Source organism: Lonchura striata, chromosome 2 (assembly GCF_050655825.1).
Source record: "Lonchura striata isolate lonStrDom1 chromosome 2, ASM5065582v1, whole genome shotgun sequence".
Classification (NCBI taxonomy): domain Eukaryota; kingdom Metazoa; phylum Chordata; class Aves; order Passeriformes; family Estrildidae; genus Lonchura; species Lonchura striata.
This window is the reverse complement of record NC_140704.1, coordinates 55,910,111-55,937,230: the sequence shown is the minus strand read 5'-3', so window position 1 is coordinate 55,937,230 and position 27,120 is coordinate 55,910,111. Positions and strand designations below refer to the sequence as shown.

Genomic DNA, 27,120 nt, shown 5'->3' with positions numbered 1-27,120 from the left:
CCTTTAAAAAAAAAAAAAAAAATTATTTGAGTGCTCAGTACTCTGTGTATGTGTGAATACAGGAAAGGGGGGATTTCTGCCGCACTGACGTTTGAAGTAATAAGGTTCAATTAAAGAAAATAAGGTAAGGAATGTGAATTCGACTAGAAACAACTTTGAAAACACCTCAGCAGCCTCCCACATTAAAACAAATAAACAAAAAAGGGCACTGCAGAAAAAATTTAATGGGGAGAAATAAAATTTAGCCCTGACACAAGGTTTTCAAATGTGAGCCATGATTTGTCCTTATAATGTTTCAAACTGATCTTCTACGAATTAGTCATGTGATGAACAGTATGATATGCATAATCTTTATACAAACGTTTTAATAGTGGGTTTTGCTCTGAATTACAAATCATGCTGCAAGTGTGCCTATGACAGCAATGTGTGAAGATACTTACCTTGAGTATTTAATGTAAATTTTGATGTTAATGTCTATGTGGCTCTGGTATTTCAATTCTTTATATTTAATCTAGAGTAAGGAGAAAACATGTTTCTTCCCTTTAAAATACTAATTTCAGAGCATGCTATGATGTGGTGGTGATGATGGACTTTGTGTAAATGTCTGTGTTTATTGAGTGATGGTCAACTGGGTTTTTTCCTGTATCTGCAAATATCTATACAGGGCTAAATAGGATGCTGGATAGCATCAATGAGTGGTTGAGTTCCTGGTATTTCTTTCTCTATCTTAAATTCAAATATAAACAACAAAACCTGAACTATTCAAGAATACTAAGTAGGTCTTATTGGAATGCACCTTTTGCTCTGTCAGTGATTACATTTCAGATTCAAAATAAAATAATATTAAAATATTTCCACGAAACCATGCTTTTATGAAATTAGCAAATTTGTCAGGACATTTTTATTTCAGTCTTCTGATCGTGTTAAACCTTTCATTGGTCACAGCGTGTTTTCCAGAGGTCTCAAGGCTTCTTACAAAATATTTTCTCAGATCCGAAGGCCGATGGCTACATTGTAGAAGTAATAAGCAGTTAATTGCTAAACTGATTTGAGTGCTCTGGAACATATCAGCATGCAGACCAAAGTCTTTCAATACAACTGATCAAACTAGTTACCTAATGCTTTTTCTCTTCAAGCCAGGTCTTATAAGCTCTCGGAGATAAGCATTATACCCTTGATACCTCAGCTACCTCAGGTGGCATTAAATAAGTAGGATGGCTCTTGTGACAGTGTTGAAAACAAAAAGTTTTAATAAAAGGCTAAATAAAAAAGCTCTTTACAGAGAAAAACCTAACCAGGGGAAGAGGTTTTTGCTCCTGCTAAAACACTTCACAAAAGTGATTACTTCTTTTGTTCTCTTCTTTTTCTAGTGAATCTCTTAGGTGGGCTTTTTGGCTTCTCCAATTGACTATCCTTAAGTTTGAGGTGTAGTGCTCAAGGTCCTATGAGGTGTCTTTTAAGCAAATTGAGGAGTGAAACTTATGGGCTTTTTCTTTTTTAAGGGGACAAAGGGTAACTTGTTTACTCATCAACAGGGGTCACATTCCTTCAGTTACCTGATGTTGCTCTTTTCAGAGACTGAGGCTCCTGTGGGAGACCGCAGGGGGAACAGATTCTCCTTTGGGGAAGTAATAAACAAAATCTTTGTTTTGAAAAGACTGTTTCATAAGAAAATTTCTTTTGTCATTCTTGCATCTATCCCATAGATGACATTCATCCTCAAGTTTGCTTTATTTCAATTAATTTGTGCCCTTCCTGTCCCTCTCCCTTCCACCTGTTCTGAATGTCAAGTCTATGGTATTTGTTTATACACAATGCTGGAAGGATCTTCCACAATTTCTATTCATAATAGAATTCCCTCAAAGTGTTTGATACTTAGTAATTTTTTTCTTCCAAATATATAAGAAGAAAATATTTCAGTTGCAATGACATGCAATAGAAAGTAGTTAACAGAATAACAAATATAAAGGCTACATTTGTCTCGCTATATGCAGTTTGTCATTTTGCACTAATCAGTTGAAGTTTTGCTCTTCTGAAGAAAAACATGATTTTTAGTCAGTATCCAGATGGAAAGCAAAAGCTTATTTTGCTTTCTTTCAACCTTAAATAACCCATTGGTTCAGTAGTAGTGCTTGAGATGGTTGAGAAATTGTATAAGTTAGCAAATTCTTAAATTACTTTTTCTTAAGTGAGTTTTAGACTAACAGCCTTTTCAGTTTCAAATTATTTTAAATACTTTTGTATAAGAGAATGTTTTAGAAATCATTGACACCTGTGTCATAGGAAAATGTCATGATGTTTTTTGTCTTTATCTGGATGCTACTACCACTGTATCTTAGTTTGGTTATAAATGTTTCATTAAAGGTTGCAAAGTTGTGCTTGAATAAGTATTTAAACGGTTCTCACAGAATTAGAGAAGGAAGTAACTTACATGTAACTCTGCAAAGCGTCATTATCAAATTTTTCAAATATTCTTATAGTCACCCACAGCTGAGGTAAATTGCCTTTAATATGTTCAGAGGATCTGCTAGTCCCATATTAACTTTTCTAAACTATTCTGATGTGGCCATGCAGTGTGAAGTCTTACAATAAAACAGAGCAGATACAGTCATGGTGAACATTGTGCTGTCTTCATGTAGTGAAGCACAGAGAGTCTCGGGGGTGGGCACACAGCCTGGTGCTAGCCATAGGAGCCAGCCACTGAAGCACATGGAAACATCTTCTCATTGGCGGGGAGCAGGGCTCTCCTTACCATGTGCCCTGCTGTAAAACTGGTAAAACACTCATCATTTCCTGTGTGATGACTGAGTCTTAAATGATAACAAGAAAGATTATTTCGAGCACAGTTTTCTCATTAGGCATGATATTGTAAATATCAACATTCTTGAGAAAGTGGATATTCCCACCTAAAGGGAATTTCTGCATGTACATTTCTCCACAACAGTGCCTTCCTAGAAGGATCTCATACTTTTTGCTCTGCAATGTATTGCTTTTACTAATCCTTATGCTTTAAAAGATTATAAGAGAGTGCATGTGCTCATTACATGTCTTTTCATTATTTTCTAGCTATAATAAAATAGTCTGAAACAATGAAGAAAAATAATATATTTCAAGTTTGGATATATTTATTTTAAAAGCTTTATTTTTGTCATGCATTCTTCTTCTGGTTCCAACAGCATATACCAGTTTTAATTTAAAAATATTAAAAGTTTACTAAAACTTTTGCCTCTGTTGTTTATACTTCATTACCAGACATTATTTATTATTATTTATACTTATATTGTTATTTAATAGTGTATTATACTGAGTACTGTATGAAATAATTTTGTGATGACAACTGGCACTTTGATTAAATTACAGCAGTTGTCCCATTCACAGTCATAAGGCTTTGAAAAATGACTGTACATATGTATTGCTGTTGAGCATTTCTCCTTCTTTTAGGAATACCAAACTCTTTTCAGAATATTTTTCTTAGTATTGACAAACAGTGATATGTGTGTGTGTGTGCGTGTATGTACTGAACTATATGCATGTCCAGAAAAGGGCAAAAAAAGCTTGTGCTTGGTCTGCAGCACTAGTTTTATGAGGAGCAGCTGAGGGAGCAGAGGTTGTTTAGCCTGGAGAAAAGGAGTCTCAGGGGAGAGCTCATCACTCTCTACAGCTGCCTGAAAGGAGGCTGTAGCCAAGTGGGATTGGCCTCTTCTCCCAGTTGACAAGTGGCAGGACAGAGGAAACAGCCTCTAGCTGCACCAGAGGAGAGTTAGATTGGATATTATGGGAAGTTTCTTCACTGTGGGAATGGTCAGACATTGAGATAGGCTGCCTAAGGAAGTGGTGGAATGGTCATCCCTGGATGAGTTCAAAAGGCATGTGAATATGTCACATTCTGGCATGGTTTGGTAGTGAACATGGCAGAATCATGTCAGTGGTTGGAGTCAATGATTTTAGACCTCTCTTCCAACTTTTACAATTCATTATAATCTATAAATTCAAAGTTAAATACAAGCAAATTGATGACAGTTCTGCCAGAGTTATTCAACATTTCTTGAAAAGCTAAAAAAGAAACATAGTTCAATTTTAGTATGAATTGTTTTAAACAATAATTTTTTGTTCCAGTATGTTGCTGGGTGGAACAGCCATATTTTAATCTTATTTCCACATTGTCATTAATTTCAGAGAGCTTATATATTTGAACCTGTATATTAAATACTCCTAATAAAAAAAAAAATAGAACTACAGGAGAGAAATGCAGACCAAAAAAGAATTAAAGCTGATGCCATAGTATATTTGATTTCTCTTAATTTAACCGTGGTTTGCTATTTGTGTGTTTAGAGAAGAAACTCGAATACCTCTGCATTTGTCTGCTCCCCTTCAAATCATATGTATTTGCCCACAGCATCAGTATCTTTATTGGTTTCCAAGTTATTCATTTGCAAAGCTCTTTGAGGTATCTTGAATGTGAAGATTGTTATGAAGCCAAGTACTGTTCCACTCTTAAGTGACTCATAAAAATGCCTCCACTTAAAGCATTTTATGTATACATCAGTTTGGGTGTGTTTATACATAGACTTTAAATGAAGTAATTTTTATAAGACATTTTAAAATGTGAACATGATTTGAGTTTGTATAGCACATTGAGTTGAAAGTATCACAAGGAATGAATTATGGTTCAGGGTGGCAACAAATAGACAAATATTACTAAGAAGGTATGTTGTCTGAAGTGTTATGATTTATAACTGCATTATGAAAAACATCATATGATCTTTGTTTTTCTTAGGTACTTGGCTGTTCACTATAGGAACTGGAATATGTCTGTTATAAGAGATGGAACCTCTTTTCAGCTCTATAGAAGTTTTTAGAAAAGTCTTTGATGTGGAGGGAGGTCTGTGGTCTGCTGTGGTACATTGGTTTCTCTCAGTTCACTCCTACTGGCCTGCATTTAGGAGCTGCATGATACTTTTAAGTGGATGTGTCATAGTAGTAGAAATAAAGTTGGGGTATGTTTTCATGTATTTGTTATTTTGTATTGTGATACTATCAGATTTCACAGAGTAGATGTGACACTGTGCTTACCTCTTAAAGGAAAAATTAGGGTAAAAGGGTACAGATTCTGTCATCCCTCATTAATACAATTTGCTGCTCAGAGACCTATATTTCAGAAAAATAGTGAAGTATGTCTCTTTTTAGGATGCTACTTAAGAGTCTGCGTAATGCTAAGAGGTAATTCCCTTATATGTCAATATGGTTCTAAGAAGCTGTCTGGTAAAGAAAGTACTCTTTTTCCCTGAGACATAGTACAAGATATTAATCACCTCTCATCACTGAAAAGCTTAACTTTGCTATTGAATAAGACAGGGCTAAGACATACTATTTTGGCATCTTTATTTTGAAAGAACTTCTTTCCTAATTTCATTTTTCTTTATTGGTTTATTTTGGCTGATTTGTTTTCTTCTATTCAGTAAAACCAATTGTGAGATACTCTGAAATTGCTACTTTGCTAAACTCCAGAAAGGGATTGCATTTCCTTGACAGATCAAGTGAACCTGTCATAGCTTGTTATAACTACCTCCTTTTTGAAATCTTGTAGCAAATATTTTGCTTCTTTTTTTTTTTTCTTTGTGTTTATTCTCTGCTTTGTCTCAGTACATACATTCTTAATACCTACTGTAAAATTTAGTTAGAAACTGAATTTTGAGATGTCCTGGCCACTGCTTCAGTATAGACACTCCTGTTGCACTTAATGTCCTTTAATTCCCACTGTCAGTTACCAAATGAGAATTTTTTTTTTCCCCAAACATCTGTCCTCTAGTAGCAGAGTCAGAGGTGGTAGACTGTGCAATGCCTTCACTCACAGAAGCAGTCTTTTTTTTCAGTTCTGTTCTGTACATTACATCTTTCTTATAAACCACTGAAAACTTGGACAGCAGCATGAAAAAAAAAACAGGATTTTTGTGGAATTAGAGATTAATCTTGAAAATTACTTCAGCCACAAGTAAACAGTTCAAAATAATGGGTCTCATGGGTAATGCATTAATGATTTGGTGGATTGAACTGCATAAAAAACTAATGACGGTAGATAGGGAAATAATACCAAGGTAGAAGAAGAGAAATAAAACCTATCTAAAGTTAAATAAAAGTTTTTTGCTTCAACATTCCTGTCATTAATGAAAATAGCCCTAGTTCTGGTCCATGTCAGAGAAATAAAGCTGTATGATTCATTGAAAGGACAGCCCAATGAACAAGCATGACAGTCTTGATTCATCAAGACCTTTCATGTTGTATTCCAGTAGTAATTATTTATTCCTGTGGAAATTTGCTTTGAAAATAGATTTTTGGCCAGGTTGATTCTCTAGCTTCTTTAGGTGCGCAGAACAGAAATAAATCTGGCTTAACCTTGGCTGGAAACTCCCTCAGTCACAAAGCCCTTTGGCCAGGCAGAGGAGCATGGCCTCCATGTTCCTGCCCTGCTTATTGCATACCTGCTGGCAGGGCTTCTTTTAGGAGCTGCTGTTAATATGGTTTAGGGAAGCCCTGAAACAGAAATCAGTGCTCTCTAATAGATTTATCAATGATGTAAACAGTGAATTCAAGTGTGACATTAACAAGTTTGCAGATGGCCCCAAGCTGAGTGACCCTGAAAAACAGGATGCCATCCAGGCAAGCTCAAGAGGTGGACCCATGAGAACCTCATGTGGTTCAACAAGTCCAAGTGCAGGTGCTGCACCAGGGTTCAGGCAATCCCAAACATGAGTACAGACTAGGAGCTGAAGTCATTGAAACCAGCCCTCTGAGAAGGACTTGGGCTATTTGTAAGTGAAAAGCTCGACAACTATTTGTTTTTGCAGCCCAGAAAGCCAAATGCATGCAGGTTGCATCAAAAAGAAGTGTGGCCAGCAGGCTGAGGGAGGTGATTGTCCCTCTCTGCTCTGCTCTTGTGAGACTGCATTTTGAAGTAGTGTGTCCAGCTCTGGAGTCCTTAGCAGAGAAAACCTGTAAACCTGTTGGAGTGGGTCCAGAGGAGGATCACCAAAATGATCAGAGGGCTGGAGCATCTCTCCTACGCAGGCGGGCTGAATTTTGGGGTTGCTTAGCCTGGAGAAGAGAAGTCTCCATGTAGACTTTTAGTGGCTTTTCAGTACTTAAAGGGGGCTTATAAAAAGAGGGACAGTGAATGGGCAGGTATTGATAGGGAAAGGGTGAATGTTTTTAAACTAAAAGAAGAGAGATTTAAATTATATGTTAGGAAGAAATTCTCTACCTTTGAGAGTAGTGTGACACTGTCACAGGTTGTCCAGAGAGGCTTTGCGTGCCCTATCCTTCTAAGTGCTTGAGGCCTGGTTGGATGTGGCTTTGAGAAATCTGATCTAGTGGGTGACATCCCTGCCCACTACAGGATTTTGGAGCTAGATACTCTTTAATGTCCCTTGCAATCTTAATCACTCCACATTTCTATGAAATATTGGTATGCAGTCTCTATTTCTTCTGGTAGCATAGTATCTTGGTGATAGGAGCAAAGACTAATTCTATTTATAAACAAATATCAGTATTAATAAAAACCCAAAATGTTGCTAATAGTGGATTCCAAAAGCTCATCCATATAAGTCAGGAGACAAGAATGAACTTTTCAGGACAATGCAACTATTATTTCTACTCAAAAGAAAATTAATTAAGTGTCAGTGTCATTTGTTTGGCTATGACAGAGAGAGAGAGATGATCAAAGAATAGGTTGCAGATTTTTTTGTCCTATATTCATAATGCTTGTCATAAGCAGTTGTGTTGATTTCTATATATTCTTCCCTAATTATTTGTTGCCCTTTTATGCTGAGAGAAGGCATTTTCATTTTTATTCAATTACTGGATCAAATAGAAATCAAGAACTTATCAGTGGCCTGCATACAATCCTAACAATTGAAGGGTAAAAGTCTTCTACCTATAAAAGTTGATATGCTCTTTATATTTTGGAGACAGACAGAGATAGCATCAGGGAGGTTCCAGAAATACAAGTGTAAGTCAGACTTCAAAGTTAGAGGAGGGTCTGATACAGCAGCTTACTTAAGCATCTAACATTCTGCAAAGGCTGTGTGTGGTTCATGGGGATTTCGTTATTATGCACAGGAAAGGTGTTTCACTGGAATTTTTTCCCACAGCTGTAGAGTAGGAGTGTAGAGTGAACTGAGTTGTTTAAACATGAATATGAATGTCCTTCTTGAAGCTGTGACCAGAGGAAAAAATTGCATACTGTTATACTTGGCTCTTGTCAGTAAAAGCAGTATGCCTCAGTGAATTTCAGTCCATCAGGGGAAAGTGTGAGAAGGTCTTGAGGAAGTATGCAGGTAATGAATATATCATTTGAGACTATCAAAAGAAGAGTATGTCCCAACAAAGAATTTAACTAAACAACAGTAATATATAGTAATTTATTCTGGTAAAGCTTTAGAAATGTAACCAAAATTATTCTATGTGGATGCCCTAAAATTCACAAAAAGTGCTACAGCACATGGTCCCTTAAAACACCTTACATATTCTCTGAACTACTGTTTAACAGAGTTATATAGTAAATGGTCACAGATATTTTTCAAATTTTCAGGGTAAAAATGAAGAATGTGGAAGCTAATTATCCATCCTTCCTAGAAGGAAATACAAGTGTTTTCAAGTGATTGCCAGTTTATCACTATTTATCAAGATTTTTGGCATCTGTTCCTCCCAAGTTATCCATGCAGTACTTGGAAGAGATCTTTTCTTCCCAACTGTGAAGCCCATTCCTACCTTTTTCAGGCAAAAGTGGTTTGATAGTGTATAGTGATTTGATTAAAAGATTCATTAATTTCTTTCCCTTATTGCAAATAATTGCTATAAGATTATAGCTATAAAAATAAAACAATTTTTTTTTTGGTAAAGAGATATATAATTTGTGATTTAAACTTGATTTTAGGAGTATTAATTCCTTCTTCTTTTATGGCTCTGAAGTCTCAGAGGATGTCCATATTTCCTTGTTGTGTCCATAACTAAATAAAGCTGCCAGGATGCCATAAGAAAAAGAGGGTTATGGGAATCCTTGAAAGATTTGTCTTAACCAGTTTTGAAGCTCAGTCCTGTTATCAAAACTGAATACTGAAGAACTGGTATTAACACCTGGACTTGCGTCTATGCAAAATCCAGAGTTCCTAAATTAGCAAATAGTTGGCTTAATTCTGAATCTCTTTTCTGAAGGACAATGTTAATTTGTCATGTAATGCTGATTCAGAACAACTGGAAGTGCATTAATTTTCTACACTCCCAAAGTCTTTACTCCTTGCACTATGAAAGTTTGTGAAGACCAAAAAAAAAATCAAATTAGTGATTATTTTCTTTCCTCTTTAAGAAAAAATTAAAATCAAGACACATAAGAATACCTTTCTGTATTTGCACAAACAAGTTTTTAATGGAGCATTTAAAAAATATTCAAGTCTAAATCTTGGGTTTTGTCTCCATTGCTACCTAGCCTTTAAAAACACACTTAGAATCTTAGTTGTACTTGGGCTGTATGCTCTAATACAATAAAAGACCTTGGAGCATTAACAAATCTCTCAGCTTTTAAATAGACTGTGACCTATTCATTTACAGGGCTCCTTCAGTAAAGCAGTAGCTCACTTAGGTTAATGATGGATCATGGTGTGATTCGATTTGCAGAGTGCAGACTTGCCTATTATCTCTTAATGTTGGTATGGGTCATGTTATCACATCCAAATAACGATTCATGCCACCCCTTGTTCCTGAAGATATCACAGTGATTACAGGAAAGCTCAGCGTGCTAGTACACAAAGCCTTTAGGGTTCTGTTGGATGCTGTTGAATTATTATTTTTGGCTAGAGCATGATAAAGCAGGGAAGTCTCAGGCTTCTCTGTGACACCTTCCTCTTGTGATTCAATTGGCCATCTGGCTGAGCAGACGGGCTGGACATTTGCAGAAATCAGATCTGTCTCTCCCTGTCTTTTGCTTCTTTCTTTTTCCTTCATTTAGGTGAGGAAAGTTAGCTATCCCTGACCTGCTGTGACAGATTATTTACAAGTCAAGTGCCTTATGACTTTGCCCACTTCACCCCCTCACAGCTTGAGTCTCTAACATGAAAATGGAGCAATTTCCAACAGGAAGAAAACATCAATACTATTCCCCCTGTAGTTTCTCACAGGGGAGACTCAGGCTGGTAGCCACACTGAGAAGGGAATAAAAGGATATGTTTTCTAGTTGTGAATATACTGTGAGAATCAACATAATTTCTTCTCCCAGTTTTGTCACATTGTCATTTACACTGAAGAATTGTTATCACTTAGGCATAGCAATTCAAAACAGTCTAAGTGATAGGATGAGAAGATGTTTTGGCTGTGATTGTAAATGTTTGTACAGTGCTCTTAAGGTTTATTTTTACTTCTCATTTTTGGGGATGATCTGGGCTTTCTCACCTGACCACTGTTTTTGTGCTGAATGACCATCAGGCTGCTCACTGGTCCAGCTGCTGACAAACACTAAATCTTGATAAATGCTTCCAGTAAAATTGCCATAAATCTCACTAGCTCTAAACTCTCCTAGACATAAACCACTCCTAGTTAATATATAGTACAGCTAAAACATGAATGGGTAGAGGAATAATTGCCTTATTTTTTTAATACAAATATATAAGGCCTATGGAAATCAAGAGATGAACTTTGTTTTTTACCAGCTGCACATGCAACCTAGATACAGAAGCAATTGCCATAAGAAATACTGCTGTTCTTCAAATAAATTAATTTTATTATAGCTGAATTTAAAGATTATCCAAGAGCTTCTGTCACTAGGGAAATATAAATAGTTTCACTCATTCAACATTCTTCTAAGGAAAGCCACTAGCAGTGAAAAAAATCTAACTTGGAAGTACCTGTTAACATTGTTTCTACCACTTTCTCTGATTCTACGCTTTGGCAAACAGCCACATTCAACAGCATCAAGTAGTGATTAAATGCTTAAAAATATGTGCTTTTTTAATGCATTCAACTTTTTCTCATCCACCCATAAGAACATTTCCTAAAGAGTATGGATACTATAGAGGGAGTTTGTTGTTCAAATCAGGCATTAGAAATAGAATTGTGATTGAAATAATATTGTTGACTGGTTTGGCATGGAATATGGTAAAAGGATAGGCACTTAAAATATTTCATATATTTGGCCCTCATTATATAACATTTTTATTTTGCTTTAGAAGTATTATACAAGGACCTCCCCAGAAATACTGCCAAGGATCTTAAAACTGTAAGCAGATTTCAAACCTAAATTAGGTTTCCCAGCTGCTTAGTGATATATACTCACATTCAAATAGTGAAAAATAGCTTTTGAAATGTGTACTACATTAAAACTCTGAGAAGTTCTATGTATTTTAATTTTCTGAGTGTTGCAGCAAATTTCAGACTTGAAAGTCTCTTGTGATAGCTGCCTGAAGCATTTATAGAAAGAGATTTTCTTCCTTTTCCCTCCCCTTGCATCCACAGTATAATGATTTTTGAGGATCAGTATTGTATTCTTGCATTTGGAAGCTTAAACTCATGCAATTTTATTTCTGCCCAATGTTTTCCTACTTAAGCATGTTTGGCATATTGAAATTTGAAAGATATTCAAACTCACCATTTCCAAAGATCAAAATCCAAGGTCATTCTCTATCCTTCACAGATCTAATTTCCGGTGATAAATTTATATAATAAAATAATGGTGTTTTAGTAATATCTAAGAAATATATAGACTTAGTTTATAATCTGAATGCAATGACCAATCCTTCAAGCTCAATGGACTAATAACAGGAACATGTGTGCTTTTTGCAAGCAAGGCTAAAATTTTCACTCAAACCATAATCAGTTATAATGATTAATAATTTTTATTTAATAATTTTACAGCAGAGTGATTTTTTGCAATGAAACATAAAGACACTTCAAGATTTTGAAGTTTGTATTAATGCTGTTAATTGTAGATTAAGCTGGCTGCCAGGTATAATGCAGAAAGCATAGGATTTTTATTTTTATCTTTATCTTCAGTATCTAAATATGTGGCATATCTGTATCACTGAATCCTTATTTTCTTTACATTGAAAGCAGCTCAATGAAAACATATCTTCAACCAACTCTTGGATCTATTGTCATTTTTCATATAGATGAGTGGAATCCATCCCTGGAAAGAAGGAATTGTAAATGTCACCACTATGAAATATCTACCTAGGAATTGGTGAACTTGTTTATTTTCCATGTGAAAATATGTACATGCATAAACCATTATTTTTATTTTTTCTTTGTCATTGAGATGATAGAATTAGGGTTCTTGTTTTAATGTCTTGATATTTGAAATGGGAAATGAAGATCTTTGGAGAATTTAGGGCCATAATATCCTTCTGTTGAATTCTAACTCTCAGGTAGGAGGTAAGTGCTCAGATTTTTTTGAGGGTTTAAGTTAAAATATTATATAGAGACTGAACCTTAATAAGAAGCAATGCAAAGCAAGAAATAATACTTTTTATGTCAAGGCCAAGGTGGAAAGCTTTGCTTTGGAATATGTCAAATATCTCTTGCCTGTGTCTTACCTAAATACCCACAGACATATAGACTTACCCTTGTCAGGGGAAGCTCATTAAATCCTACTCTTAGACAGAACACCTGACAGAAAAAGAATATTCCTCACGCAGCTTCTCCTGGAATTTTCTTTATGTCATGAGATTTTTTCCTTGAAGAATAGACTTTTCAAACTTTTGTGGACTTAATTTAAGATTATAACATTACACTTTCTTGTCCAATTAATTTAAAATTACATGGGAAATGTTATTTCTGCCTCAGATATAATGTAACAGTTCCAAGAAAAACTTGCTCTCATGGTATATTGGTAAAAAGAATGAATAAGAGAGAAAAAAAATGACCTTATTTTAGTAACAATAGTGCTTTTCTGATGACCCATATTATTGTGTAATTTAAATTCAATTTACTTATTTATTTATGTAATATGTATAGTCAGCACTAATGCTGTGGGTAATGTAAATTAATTTTTCTGGTTCAGCTTATTTTTGATGCTAGGCATCTAATCCTAGTGCCCTGTTCTTCTGTATTGTATGTGACAATTTCTTATTTTGAAACTTTTCTTCCCCTGTTAAAGTCACACAGTTGTAACAATAGGTGTTAGCATAATGAGATTCTTATTAAAAAGAAAAGAGAAATTGAACCAGTGGAATCATAAAATCATGGTGGTTTCAAAATTATCTAATACTAAGTAAATGTACAGATGTGATGGTTCAGCTTTCACATGTGGGGAAATGAACAGAGAATTACTTTGTGAATTCTTGAGAATGGGTCAGTTTTTTCAGATTTGGGATGAGCTATAGAAGCCCTGGTGAAAACTTTCCTGAGAGAAATTATTTTCTATTGAGAATTTGGTTTATAGCTGAAGAAATCATTTTGGAAACAGAATTTGCTTTCATGGAGAAAAAAATTGAAGGAAATAAATAAATAGTTGAAACAAAATATTCTACTGACAAAGACATAAAAACAGAAAACATTTCATTCAGAAACGTTGCATGACATTGTAGCTGTTGCCTCATACTCCTGACTGAAAAGCAAAAATGCTATTTCTATTTCCTTCCATGTAATGCTTCAAGGCCTTCTCAGTTTAATTCACTAAGGAGAGTGTTGATCTGTGGAACAGGATGGAGAATACAGGGAGTAGGACCAGTCCCATTAAAAAAAAAAAAAAAAGTAAGACTGTAAATCTGAACTATCTCTCTCATATAAGATCAGCAAAATATTCCTACTGGGCAATTTTTGCTAAAATTATATTTTGTATTTTGGCCCCTCTTTTATCTAAAAAGGAAATACCTTTATTTTGAACATTCTTTAACTCTCTTATTTAATACTACCTTAGTTCTCATTTTTTTTGCATAAGATTTAAACCCCCAAAGTATATTTTATCTGTTGCTTGTGAGCTTAATAATGTGGAAAGTTGTGTTTATCCATCTTCTTTATGGAGGTTTTCACCTCTAGTTTATTCAGCACTCACTTTATTCTATTGCTTCTTCACTCCAGATCAAGACTTGGAGGAGTACAAGTGACACAACAGACTAAATTGTAGAAATTTAGGTGCTTGGAAGAATTATTAGGCCCTAGCTGTTGTCTGACAACCTAAATAATTATTTTAACATCAAGGCTTGACCCTCTTCTACACTTAGTAAAAAGACTGCACACTGTTTTGTCATTCTTGTAACAGCTAAGGCAGATTATTTTTCATCTTTACTTGAGGGTATTTATCAGATAGATAGCTTAATGTTGGTACCTTATGATTCTTGACAGCTGGCCATAAAACCTGATAAATGCTCCTGCCAACAAAACAGCACGTGGGTTCCAAAAAAAGTTTGTGATTTTTAATAAGGTAGATTATTTGATTGATGTGCAGTATGCATTCTAATTGCAAAAAAAAAAAAAAGAGGAAGAGGAAATTTGTCACTTCCCCATTCATTATTCCTTAATTAGACTACAACTAATCAGAATTTATGATTGGCTAAAATAACCCCAGAATTAATTTACTGCACTGCCATTACAGACAGATAAAAAGAAATCATGAATTATATCTTGCTGCCAAAACAGCACAAAATTACAAGAAAATAGGATGAACCTTGAAATATTGTAAACATGACTCTGTCTGCAATCTCTCAGATTAGTAATTTATTTCAGCAAATGAAATGCTTCTCTTGTGAAATGACAGAGTACATTTCTTTCAATATGCAATATTTTTATTATTCTGAGTACCAGAGTAGATCAGTACTGCACGTGAGACCAATGCATTTATTTTGGTTTTGGCTTGTGTAACAGCATTTTGCATATTTTACTTAACATCAAATATGTCAAATGGGCCAAATGAGTGGTGATAATACAGCTCTGACATTGTTAGAGCTTCATTGTGGAGCCGAGATGTAGAATGGAAACTTTCATTTAGATGTGTTTTTTTCCCCAAGTCAGCTTTATTCTACCAGTCTGGGTTTGCTGTGGTGTCTGTTATGTGCTTCTACTACCTGCATTGCTGGTCTCTGTTTTAATGTGTGCATATTAGGGGAAGAAAGTAGGACACAGAGAGTAAATTTTCCTTATTACATTCTCATTTGTGCTCATTTTCTTGCATGGTGACATCAAAGTTACTTGTATCTCCATGAAACAGTCATGTGCGTATGACTGTATATTTGTTGTATTTGTTTTCATATGGGAATCTACTGACTGTGCAGGCAAACACATCAGGTGCCTGTGGTGCAAGGTGTGGAAAATTCTGATTAGTCAAAGCTAGTTCTTTTTTTTGAAGTACTGTTGTTGTTTTGTGTGCCCAGTAGAGGAAAAGAGAGATACGAAGAAAGATGTCAAAAAAGAAGTTAGCACGATGGTTAGCAGTTCTGGGCTGTAAGAAAATAAAGTTTAAATCCTTGTTTGCTTTGACTTTAACTTGGGTCTTATTTTTAAGTAACTTCACCTCCATATTTTATAGCCTGAGTCTCTCCAAGGAAGTTATTTTAATTTTTATAAAAACTAAAATATCATTGATAGGGACAGGAATTGTAAATTACTCAGCACAGTGGGCAGAATACTTACCCACTCCTTCAGAGGCAGGTTGGGTCTTTGTTCTTAATTGATCCAAGCAAAGGCTTCAAACCTTGGTCTCCCTAACTCTCAGATAAGTTGCCTTCTGCAATATTATTTGGTCTAAAATTTAGCTTTAGGCTTTTTAAAGATGATTCAATATTGTCTGTGAGGAGTGCTCCCATTTGAAATCTGAAAAAGTGTATAAGTACAGAAGATTCATGTTACTTCTTTCAACTTTTTTTTTTGTGTTCTTTTCTAATAATTATGTTTTGGATGAATTTATTTTCTCTTCAATTAGCATAGATCCAAAATGGTTCAAAAATAAAGGCAGACAGTGAGAAACCATACTATGAAAATTCGTAATTCTGAATTTCACAGAATTACAATTCACAGTGCAAAAGCTCTCAAGGTCCTGACTACAATAAAACCGAGTAATTGAAAATGCTTTTATCCTTGTAATACAGCTGCACACAAAAACAGCTGTTGTGATTCACTGTGGACTCAGCAACAAGCCACAGGGTCATTTTTATTTCCTCTGATTCTATGTCTTGTAACTAAGTAGGTGCAGTGCATAAGATTGAGTCATATACAGTCAACCATTGGTTCTTACTACTTTAAATAGCACATAAAAATGATCAGTTCACTAGGCTGTCATTGACAAGGAATCACTGAAAATGGCAGAAGACTGTGTACTTGTTTCTATTTCTTCAGTAAGATTCTTCCTTTCCTGCTTTTCCAGGCAGAGCTTGTCCATGATGTGCAGGGCATCTTTTCTGTGTATGTGTGCACAAGCGAGATCTCAGCATCCTACTAGTCCTGCTGCTGATGTTCTTATTATCCCTTTTTCTTCTCTTTTTTTCTTCTAAGCTTTTGATTATTTTTTTTTATTTTGCTTTTTCCTTCTCTTGCATATTTCTTTTCTTCCATTAATATCTACCTCTCTGTTTTTTCTGTATTTTCCCTTGTCTCATTGGAAAGAGGTAATGTAGTTCAGTAATGCTGCTGTATTAGATTTGAGGAACCTTCTGCTTCATGCCAAGAAAGCTGGGTCACATCTGCAGCAAACAATAGTTCTCAAATGCATCAGATACAGCCTGAAGCTTCATGTAGCACAAAAAGAGCTGGAATATTTCTGTAGTGAACTTCATTTGCATCATGCTTGTACCTTAGTAGACATCTTCCATTTGATTGCATATCTATTTTTACTTCTGTACTTTGTATTGAGGCACAATTGCATCAAGGAACTGAGGATGTGAAGACGCATCCAATCTCTGTAAATATTTGTCTGTAAAGACAAGAAAATATGTAAAGAATTAATGGACATTATGATGGACATCTATATTATGGACTGATCTGTGAGAAAATTATTTAAAGGAACAAGCTGTAAACTCCTATATATAGGTAATCAATACAGCTCTACTTCTGCAAAAGTTCTGATAGCATTTTATTGTGCAAAGCTGAATCTTAGCGCTGATGATTATGAAAGCATTATGTATTAGAATGTCTCCTTTACTACACAAGAAATATTTTCCTAAAGAATTTTTTCATTATTGAGGCACTTTAATAATTAGGCAACTAGAAAAGAAGAAATGGGACAGCCTATCTAGGCTAAGCCTATACTCCTACGCTTTTGTAAAGGTGCAAAATTATTTTTATTATGTTCATTTACTTCAGGCACCTTCTGTTTGACCTTGGCATGACTTGCAATGAGGACTTCTGCAATATGATTTCAAGAAAAATGGATGTAATTGAAATTTATACATGGATTCATACATCTCAGCAATCTTTAAAAATACCCAGTGTTTTATTTTTTGAAGAATTTAGCTTATTTCTGTCAAATATACAAGCTCTGGTTTTATCCTGCTTGTTAGGAACTTTTGAATGCTTTCCTGGTGCTGCTGTGTCTCTTGAAAAACTAAAACAATAGCTTTGCAAGTGATGCCATCTGCCTGCATCCTTTGAAATATGTTAACTGAAAACAAGTAGCCTTGGAAAATTAACTCTTCCAGTGCTGACCAGAGAGGCTGCAGCTGAACCCCTAATCCTGAAGAAACCTTGGCTGTAGCTGGAGCTGCAGAGGCACCCAGGAACTTCTCTGCTGTGTCCCTGAGACTGTGACTGGCAGAGCATGTGGACTCCAAGGAGGTGTGTGGCCTTCTCAGACAAGAAAATCTGTACCAAATAGTGCATAGATAACTGATAGTTTCAGTAGGTTAAATGATTCATCATTTCTTAGTTTAGGGAGGATTTGCTCAGGTGGACAATTGAATGCTGTTTTCCATATTGCCAAACAGGATGGGACAAGAACGTGCTAAATAGGGAAGTTGGAAGAGAATATAATTTTAAGCACTTGGCTGTGTGAATGGAGACTGCACAGAAGTTAGTTGACAAGTTTAAAATTGCTAATTCAGTGTTCCAGATGATACTTTAATTAAAATTTTTCTCCAAGGGAAACTATCCTTACTTTATTTTTCCACAGATCCTTTTTCTGTGTTTTTTTCATCATACAGAATACATAAATGCTTTGACCTGTACAATATTTTGTTTCCTTATATGGCTGACAACTATGGAGTCCCCATGGCACCAAACAAAAAAAATAACTAATTGGTCAGCTGTCACTTACTATTTCTTCCTTTAGACTGGCTTTTTCTAAAAATGCTTCTTCTTATGCCTGAGGCATAATCCTGAGACATGCACACATTTAGGGATGATAAAGCTACAGGATAGAGTAATCAAGCCAAATAGATGTAGTGACAAAGAAAATAGGTCTCCTGTGTTCTTTATGTGGCTTGATTTTTGTTAAAAATCTTATTTACACACTGCAGGAGGTAAGTAAAGGGTAAAACAATGCAGACACGGTGTCATGGGCATGGATGTGTACAGATATTACATACACGATGTGTATTAGAAAGCTAAAAGCATAGAAAAGCACAACATTTCTAACAAGATCAAATTATCTATGCCCTAGGGATTACATATTATATATCTATATTTTGTAAATCATATTCCTCCTGAAAAGTGGCACAGCTGGCAGCATCCTAAATCAGGGACTATCACAGTGTGCAGGTGAGAGTCTGTGGAACCTTAGAGTTCTGGGAGAGGTATCTTGCAGGACTTTTTCATATTAATTAACAGAGAAATACCCTAAATAGAACAGATATGTGTATTTTTCCAAGCAGATGTGTCTATTTTATCATTTATTATTAAATAATATGTGGTTCAGAAAATACAGATTTATTGTTTCAAGATGTCTTGTTTCTGACTCTTTCCCTGGATTTTTCTTCTCTTGATGAATTGAAAGAACATTGTTTTTATCCTCTGAGAACTAACCAGTATGCTGTTACAAGTATTCTTTCAGCAGAGAATGTCTTCTACCAGCTTTAATGAAACCTGACTTAGTGACTTCTTCCAAGTTTTGAGAATTTTCTGATGCCTTTTTGTACGTATAAGTAGAATATTTACTTCCACCTTTCCATGCTTACTCATGAGCTTACTTCTCCCTAAATTAACTTTCCCCATGTTTAAAGGTTTCTGTTTCTATTTTCCGTTCAGTTTGTTCATCACATGTTGGATTTAATCAAATCATCTTAGCTCCAAAAAAGCAGTATCCCATACTTCTGTAAAGGAATTAATTTAAGATGACCTTCCTTACTCCCTCCTACTTGACTTGCTCATGTTATATGTAGAGTTATCCTCTTTGGAACAGAGTAAGGCTTTCATAGGTCATTAAATCTGTGTTGCCATGAAAACAACTTTCTCCAGGAGGCTTTTAATTAGCAGTAGGCAAACTGAGATTCTATCTTTGGTACCTGGTATCATATTTGGTATTATATTCTTCTGTCTATAAGGGGCCAAGTACTGTGAAAAGGAGAGGTAGCAGTGAAACAGAGCTGCTAGTGTGGCATGTAGGGAGTAACAAGGAGGGTTACTTCTGCAAGCATAATATTTCAGTTAGCAAATACAGTACCACAGCTATCCTCAAAACAGTGTTTGCCTCTGTGTCCCTTGGAGCTTTATACCTAAAAGGGCAGGAGCAGAATAAAGACGGAGACAATAATGAACCAACGGAGAAAGTGCTACTTCTACAAAAGTTCCTGTTCCCTCAGCTCATGTGGGTGTGCAAGCCTGTCTGTGCTGATAAAATAGAACAAGGAGAAAATTTTCATTATTTTACTGTCCTTTGGAGTCTTCAATTTGTTTTCAAGCTGTCCTAATGGTTAAATTGCCTTGCTGGGGTTTTTATAGCTGCAATGTTGACTATTTGAATTTTAATTCTCCTTTATTAGGGAGCTTGTCATAGGGAGGACCGAGATGCATTTTACTCCTTTGAACATAACCTCTGCAAAGAGGAGGAACCTCTACATTCACTCAGTGCATTTGTGCAGTATTGTTTCTCATAAAAAAAGACCAGTTCTGTCAAGAAAAAAAAAGAGTAAACCAGTTAAAATAAAAACATATTAATGCAATTTACCACACAACGATTAAGAATTCTTTCAATTTCTGCTTTTAAAAATTATCAGGTCAGAAATTAAAGATGCATAAAAGATAGTGGTAGCTGCTGCTAATCTACAGACTATCAGTATATTAGATAAAATAATTTTCTTACAGTGTAATTACCTACTACACAGCTCTACAAGCAGATGACATTTTTTTGCATGGATTTATATGTCCTTGAATGTCTTTCTCATGCATTTCAGAGTGCTTAAAATGCAGTTAATTTGCAGTTTAAATATTCAGTTGTTTTCAAGCTCTGTGCTTGTTGATATGGGCTTAGTCTGATATTAAGCATTTCAGAATTTAGGATTTATGGATTGCCAAATTGAAGTAATAGAATTGGTACTCAATTTGCCATAGAACTGTGATGGACGTTATACTGTTACTCAGGAAGAGAAGAAGTGAAATATATCTGTCACTGCACTGGGCAGATAAATGTAACCACTGCTCTGTGGTATTACAGAATCAGAAAAAAAAATATTTATCTCTAAAAGTCTTTTCTAGCATTACATGTTATTTCTAAGTTCATTACATCATTTTACCTGAATTTCAGTTACCATGAAATAAGTGCTGCTAAATGACCACTAAAGCTTAGCTTTATTAATGGTCACAGTTTTGAAAGCTTTTGCATGGCTGAAAATAAAACTTTTGATTCTCTACTTGTTTCCATCAGTTTTTCAATAGTATTACCTTATGGTTTTAGGCAAGTAAGGTTTTGAGTTTTGGCAGAGCAAATGACAGCAATACCAGTTTGAGGTTTTACTTTGCATATAACTGGTTAAAAAATGAAAAATAAAAATCTTCATCAGGCAAGAAGGGCTGTTTTACTGTGCTAGCAATTCCCAGCATAAGAAGTCATCTTTGTTATTATGATACGTCATCCACTAGAACTACAGTAAAGTCCATAATCCACAAAGCAGAGAAGAGGATATAGAGTTTTTTAGCTCAGTTTAAACCTGTCTTCTCTACAGAGATAATAAAGGTGAAATACTATGTCTACATACACTTTCATTAAGATCTTAAAATACCTGCAAGCCCTTGTCTCAGTTATGTCTCTTGCTTCCCTTGGTTCTCCTTAGAAAGGTGCTCAAGAAGAGGAATAATAACCCTACAAAACTGTCTAAAACTGTTAGCATACTGTTTTTCATACAGGAACACATCTCTAGACACTGATACCCATCACTAAAGTGCAAAGGAATTTCCAATGGCAGGAAGTATGTTGTATGTTCATTTATCAATCCTAGTCTGTTGGGATTTGGTTTATTAAATGTGTAATTTTGGAATCAGCTGCTACTGAAAACTGCTACTGGTTTTACAAAACATCTCTGAACCACACTTTTTTTTCTGTGTGATTTGTGGTATGCAAACTCTGGAAACTCACTGGATATAAATGCTCCTTGTTCAGTATTGTTTCCAGTTTCTTGTATTTCCCCTATTGACCTACTCTGTAGAAATTTAGCTTTTTCATCATATTAAGCAATCTTTTTCCTGCTTTCCCAAAGACCCCTTATCAGTTCCTGAACTGCATATAGCTACACTTTCTAATTTTTGATATGATATGTATTATTCAATATGTACTCATATATATTTATGTGTATGTATAAGCCAGGGACCAAGTGACCTGGGAGACCTCAGAGAAAGAGAAGCTAAGGAGGGTTTATCCAGTAGTGAATAAGGAAATGAGCAAAGAAAGCAGAACAAATTGTTTCTCAACTGAAGAAATTATTAGAGACGGTTTGGGGGCAACTGCACTGAGTTTTCACTGTCACAGATTCTTGGTTGTAGCTGTCCTAGTTTCAAGCAGTATGAAGTGTCTGAATTTATAGCTGGTGTGAAATTACGCTCTGGTATCAGAAAACAGAAATACTGAGCTGAGATCATTCCTAAGTGCTTCAAAATCTAGAGCTCTGAAATAGGTGTTTAGGCATCTAATTTTAGGCAGTCTGATTTGAAACTGGACCTATTATTTGTATATGTTTTGAAGACCAGCTGACAATTTATCTCACCACTTTAAATCTCCAATATTTCAGACAGTTTCATACTGCTAGAAGGTATGATATTTGAAAGGCACTTTACTGTGTAGCAAAGCATTCATTCTTACTTCAAAGAAAGCTGCAATAAATTTGATGGAAGTAAACAGATTTGAAATGTAATAGATTGACAGTTCACTAGTTACATCTGAAATATCTGACCATGAGCAGTCTAAATTTCAAACCCGTTTTTTAGTGTCAGAGAATGTATTTGGGTTTTAGCTGAAGGGCAACTAAATGGTTCCATTTCCTGCTGTATTGTTTTCTGGGATAAGGACCAGAATAAAATTCAGTACTAAATTAATTTTAAGATAAACAGTAATAAACCAAGTGATTGTTATTGACTTATAATAAAAAAATTGTAATTATTGTTTCTTCAACTGCAGCATTCAAGACTAGAACCCATCAAAATGGGTGTTTTCAGTTTTAATAAATATACCAACACTGAGACCTCAAGAGCATGAATGAACTTGGAGCATTTTGGGAAACAGGAGAACTTGCAGCTCACAAAGATGGGTCATATTGCAAAGGTTTGAAGAATTAATGTTAGATACTAGAATTTCAATCAAATATTTTTATAGTAAAGATAAATATATAATAAATTATTTATAATTTTGTGAAAATTACAACTTTCCAAAACCACACATATTTTGAAATTGTTTCAAGAAAGGGGTCAACTGGACAGGTGTTTTTATGCTTTTGTTGTTTTTTTTTTTTAATTCAGCCTTTTGCACAGCTGTGAATAAACAATTAATACATGGCACCTTTGACAGTTGGGATTTTGTGTGTGTAAGACTTATGTTATAAGGGCTAGTGATATCAAATTTTGAAGTGGACTTTTCAGTAGCCTTTGAGCAAGTGAGGCATTTACACAGGTGACCAGGTTGCTGAAATAAATTACCACCCTTGCTGATTTGGTCTAGCAGAAAAGCCTCGTTAGCTGTCCTTAGTTCTTGGACTTAAAGTGCTTTATAATGAAGTTATTGAGGAGAAGTGTATACACCTCAACAGTGAACTGAATCAAAAATTTTTATGTAACTCCACAACAAATTGCAGAGTTGAGGTTGAGGTAATACTGCAAACAAAGCTCTTTAGAAGAGCTTAATGTACTAACTCTCTAATTGCATATATAAATATTGGCTTAAAAGGAGTCATCTTATTAAGAAAAAGCAATGACATTTAAGAAGAATCCTATAAATGTCAAGGCAAAGGCAGTCTTGAGGAAGCATTAATATCCTCTTAATTGTTGCAGTCACAAATGAAATTATCTGAATGGAAAATAATTAAATGAGCTGATTGGTTTCATGGACGTTTGAAGTGTGAATAGTATCAGCACTTTTGGCAGAGTGGAAGAATTGAGAAGATCTTTTCACTATAGAAACACAGTGGCATGGCCAAAATTCTTTCCTTCTGTGCTTACAAAGTTCTTTCTGATGTGCATAACAAAATCTTTCTCTTTGCATAAAATGCTTGCAATAAAATTATATAGCTGGTCAGAAAATGCTGGTATGGTTTGCTTTTTAATTTTTTCTTTTTTCCCCCAAAAAAACCAGGATATATTTCAACAGGGATTTTCTCAGGAGCCATTGTCAGCTGTAGCACAGCCTGCAAATATTACAGTACAGGCTGTGTGTGGATGTCTGTGAGAATAGAGTCATATGCAGAAACCAAAATGTTCACCTCTGATACACAAATTGCAGGCTGAAGTCTCAGTTCCAGTTGGCAGAACAAGGATTTCAATTTGCATTGAAGTCTTGAAATAGAAGACTTGCGAGGGAGAAATGCAAACATCATAGACACAGAGAGTATTTCTTTACAAGAGGTGGTATTTAAGTATTTTTAAAAGATGGAAGAGCATAAAATATTAAACAAGGCATTTACTTCCAAGCTCTGTGGTCACAGACCTTAGAGTGTGTAAAATAATCAAATTAAATCCTCTAGTTAAATAAAGCAGACATTCACCTGTGTCTTCTGTGGCCCAGGTCACTGTTCTAACCACTGTGCCCTTAGCCATGCAAGCTCAAGGCAACACCTTTGCTGAAAGGAAACTTGAATTTTCAGGAGAAAGCAGCATGACTAGAACATTCTTCCTGTTGTTTGTGTTGAGCAGTGGGAGGAAACAAATGGCAGCTGCACATGCTTAGACATAGCTGTAGGTCTTCTGTGGTTCTAAAGCAAAATATTTTGAATAAAACTTCCTTGGATCTGATGATTTTTTTTTAATCCTTTCTCACTAGTGTTCTCAAAACCATTTTCTATTTAATTCCAATATTTTAAAATATTACAACTCCTATGGAACATTCTGCATTTTGGTCAGTTGTACTCAAGCGTTTCAATTTATCTTCTCCTCCCTGTATTAAAAAAAAAAAAGGAAACAAAAGCCAGTTAAAATTTTTTTGTCTGATTTTAGTTATCAGTGGGTTGCAGATCTGTGCCAAATCCCATTGAATTTGATGAGGTGACCTGCTTAAAGGTGACATTATGGATAAAAGGACATAAATTTTTAAAACAGAAGAAAACCTACACAGATATTTAAGTAAGTATATTAACACACTTGAAATATCTACATTTTAAGTTAAGAAACCCCATCTTTATAATTGGTAAGAAAATATAGCCCAAAAAGAAATTTCCAATCTTACTCACTCAGTGGTCCTTGTTTGATTTCTGCATTAATAATAAAGCTACACTTAGCTTCAATTTTTTGCTCTTGTGCATTTTGGGGCAGTCAGTAATTCTAGATCTGTATTAGCTGCCTAGCATACTTGTGAGAATAAAATAACCTATTGAGTACTTTGGGAAAAAACAGTGTTTGACATTTGGTCGATCTTTTTGAATCTGGAAGATTGAGGTAGTTTTTTACTTTTACTGTTTATTGCTAGTTGTCTTTGATGGGTACATAAATCAGGTGACACTATTTCAGCCTCCTAATTAGGGAACTGATGTTATTTAGGGGGAAAGATTGTAAAAAAAAAAATCTGTAAATTCTTTATTTTGCATGTGTATGCACACATTATTCACGTCTTTGATGGGAACTACTGTCAGTGCTCGTGCATTTCATGTAGAATTATTGTAAATAAGATTACAGAGAAAGGAAAACAAATTATGTCCTGTCATGTTTGGCAAGTTTTTAAGCAGGAATTTTCCATCTGATTTTCCTTTATGTAAGGAAAAAATATCTCGAAATTTACTACTAGAAAATCTCACATCTGTCTCAGGGAACCCCTGGTGCACAAATTGTTAAAGGGTGGGATGATATTATTGGAGAAAAAAACACTAAATGCTTACATTTAGTTCTTACACTCTTCCCCCAGGCACATTTTGTTGATTGCTGGAAGAGACAGTGCACTGATATAAATGGATATTTTGTTTTGACCTAACTGTATTATCAAAAGTGACAGTTTCCACTATTTCCTAGTCCTCTATAAAGAAACTGCTGACCTATATTATTCTAACATCCTATCCTCAGTACAAACATCATCATGTCAGTGGCCTTCTCCAAAACTTTTCATACTTGGATGTTTTCATGAAATTGATTTAGAAATTCCTCATGAATGAGATATGCTATAAAATCACAACACCTGGGAAATTAAATTAATCTTTTGGAATAAAGTATGAATAAAGTTAAAACTGATCTAAAAAGTATTATTTATCTTCATACAAAACCAAATTCAAACAAAAAATATAAATATTTAATGGAAAAACTTATAATTAATATTCTTTGTTTTCTTGGTGTAGAAGAAATTGAGTCGGTATTAATTTTCCCTTACGGTAGTTTGGATCACTGTCACTGGCAGCATTTCAACTTGAACAAAGATGGAAAGCTGCAAACTTCTTAGCAGCTTCCTCCTCAAGCCTTCCGAAAGTAATTTATCCTCCAACAAATATTGTGACAAAGTTAGTACTTTAGGGCCTTATGTTCAACCAGTCCAAATCAACATTCCAATCCTATGTGATATCTAAAATTCACAAAGATTATCCTAAGAAAACAAACTGTTGGAAGTTTATTTGGACTACTACAAGAAGCATTTAGAAGTATTTTAACTTGTTGGGTTGGCTGTTTGTCTTCATCTTTATGTGGACTATTTCTTCTCTGTGCACCGTCATAAATAATCTGTTCTATGGAGATTTGTTAAGTTCTCCTAAGTTTTTTTTTTAATTTTGAAATAATACATAATAAATAAAAAATGTTGCCATTGAGGACCTCCTCATTAACCAGAATGGGGGATGGAATACACTGAAATGCTTCAGTGTTAATGATGTTCAGAGTATGTTTTCTATAATAAAAGATTAAGTATCAATTTTTGTCCAACTTCTCAAGATACATGCCAATGATAATGCCCATGGATTAAGTTGGCAGTACTCTTAATTCATGCTTAGATATGTGTTGTGGAGCATAATTTACATGTTTTCAAATGCTGCAAATCTGCTTTATTGAAATAAAAATACGTTTTAGTGTCTACTAACAAAAGACACTAAAAGTAGTAAAAATGTACAAGAACTGGAAATAAATACTACAGAAATCCTTTTTTAAAGTAAGGCCATTTTTACTTTTAAAACCCAAGAAATTTTTAAAGTTAGGATTAACTTGTGCATGGTTGTCTCAATACATTTCATTGTCAATACAGTAAAAAGTAAGTTAAACTTTCAAATATTTATTACTTTAATTTTGTTTAATTCCTTGCTTACAAATGTATGTGCCTCTCCTCCCTTCCTTCTAGTGACATCTGGAACATAGGTATTTATATGGCATAATATGGCTGAGGTGCAATGATCAGTAATAGGGTTATAAGACTATTTTGAGCTAGGAAATAAACCAAACTGTTAGTAAAATTCATATGCATTCACTGTTCTAGCCACACATGAAGTATATATGTCCTGCTGTGAGAAGATATGAAAGTTGCATTAAAGAAGCATTTCTTCTCTGGTCTTAATATTTTCTTAATGTAGTAGTATGTTTTTGGGACTTTGAGATTCACTTGAGGGACTATACCTTATG

General features: G+C 34.9%; 1 protein-coding gene across 4 annotated transcripts in view; it reads left to right on the top strand.

The window, feature by feature from the left end:
- Positions 1 to 27,120, top strand: part of CDH12 (cadherin 12) — a 626,739-nt gene that overhangs the window by 107,525 nt on the left and 492,094 nt on the right. The gene's annotated exons all lie outside the window — the stretch shown is intronic.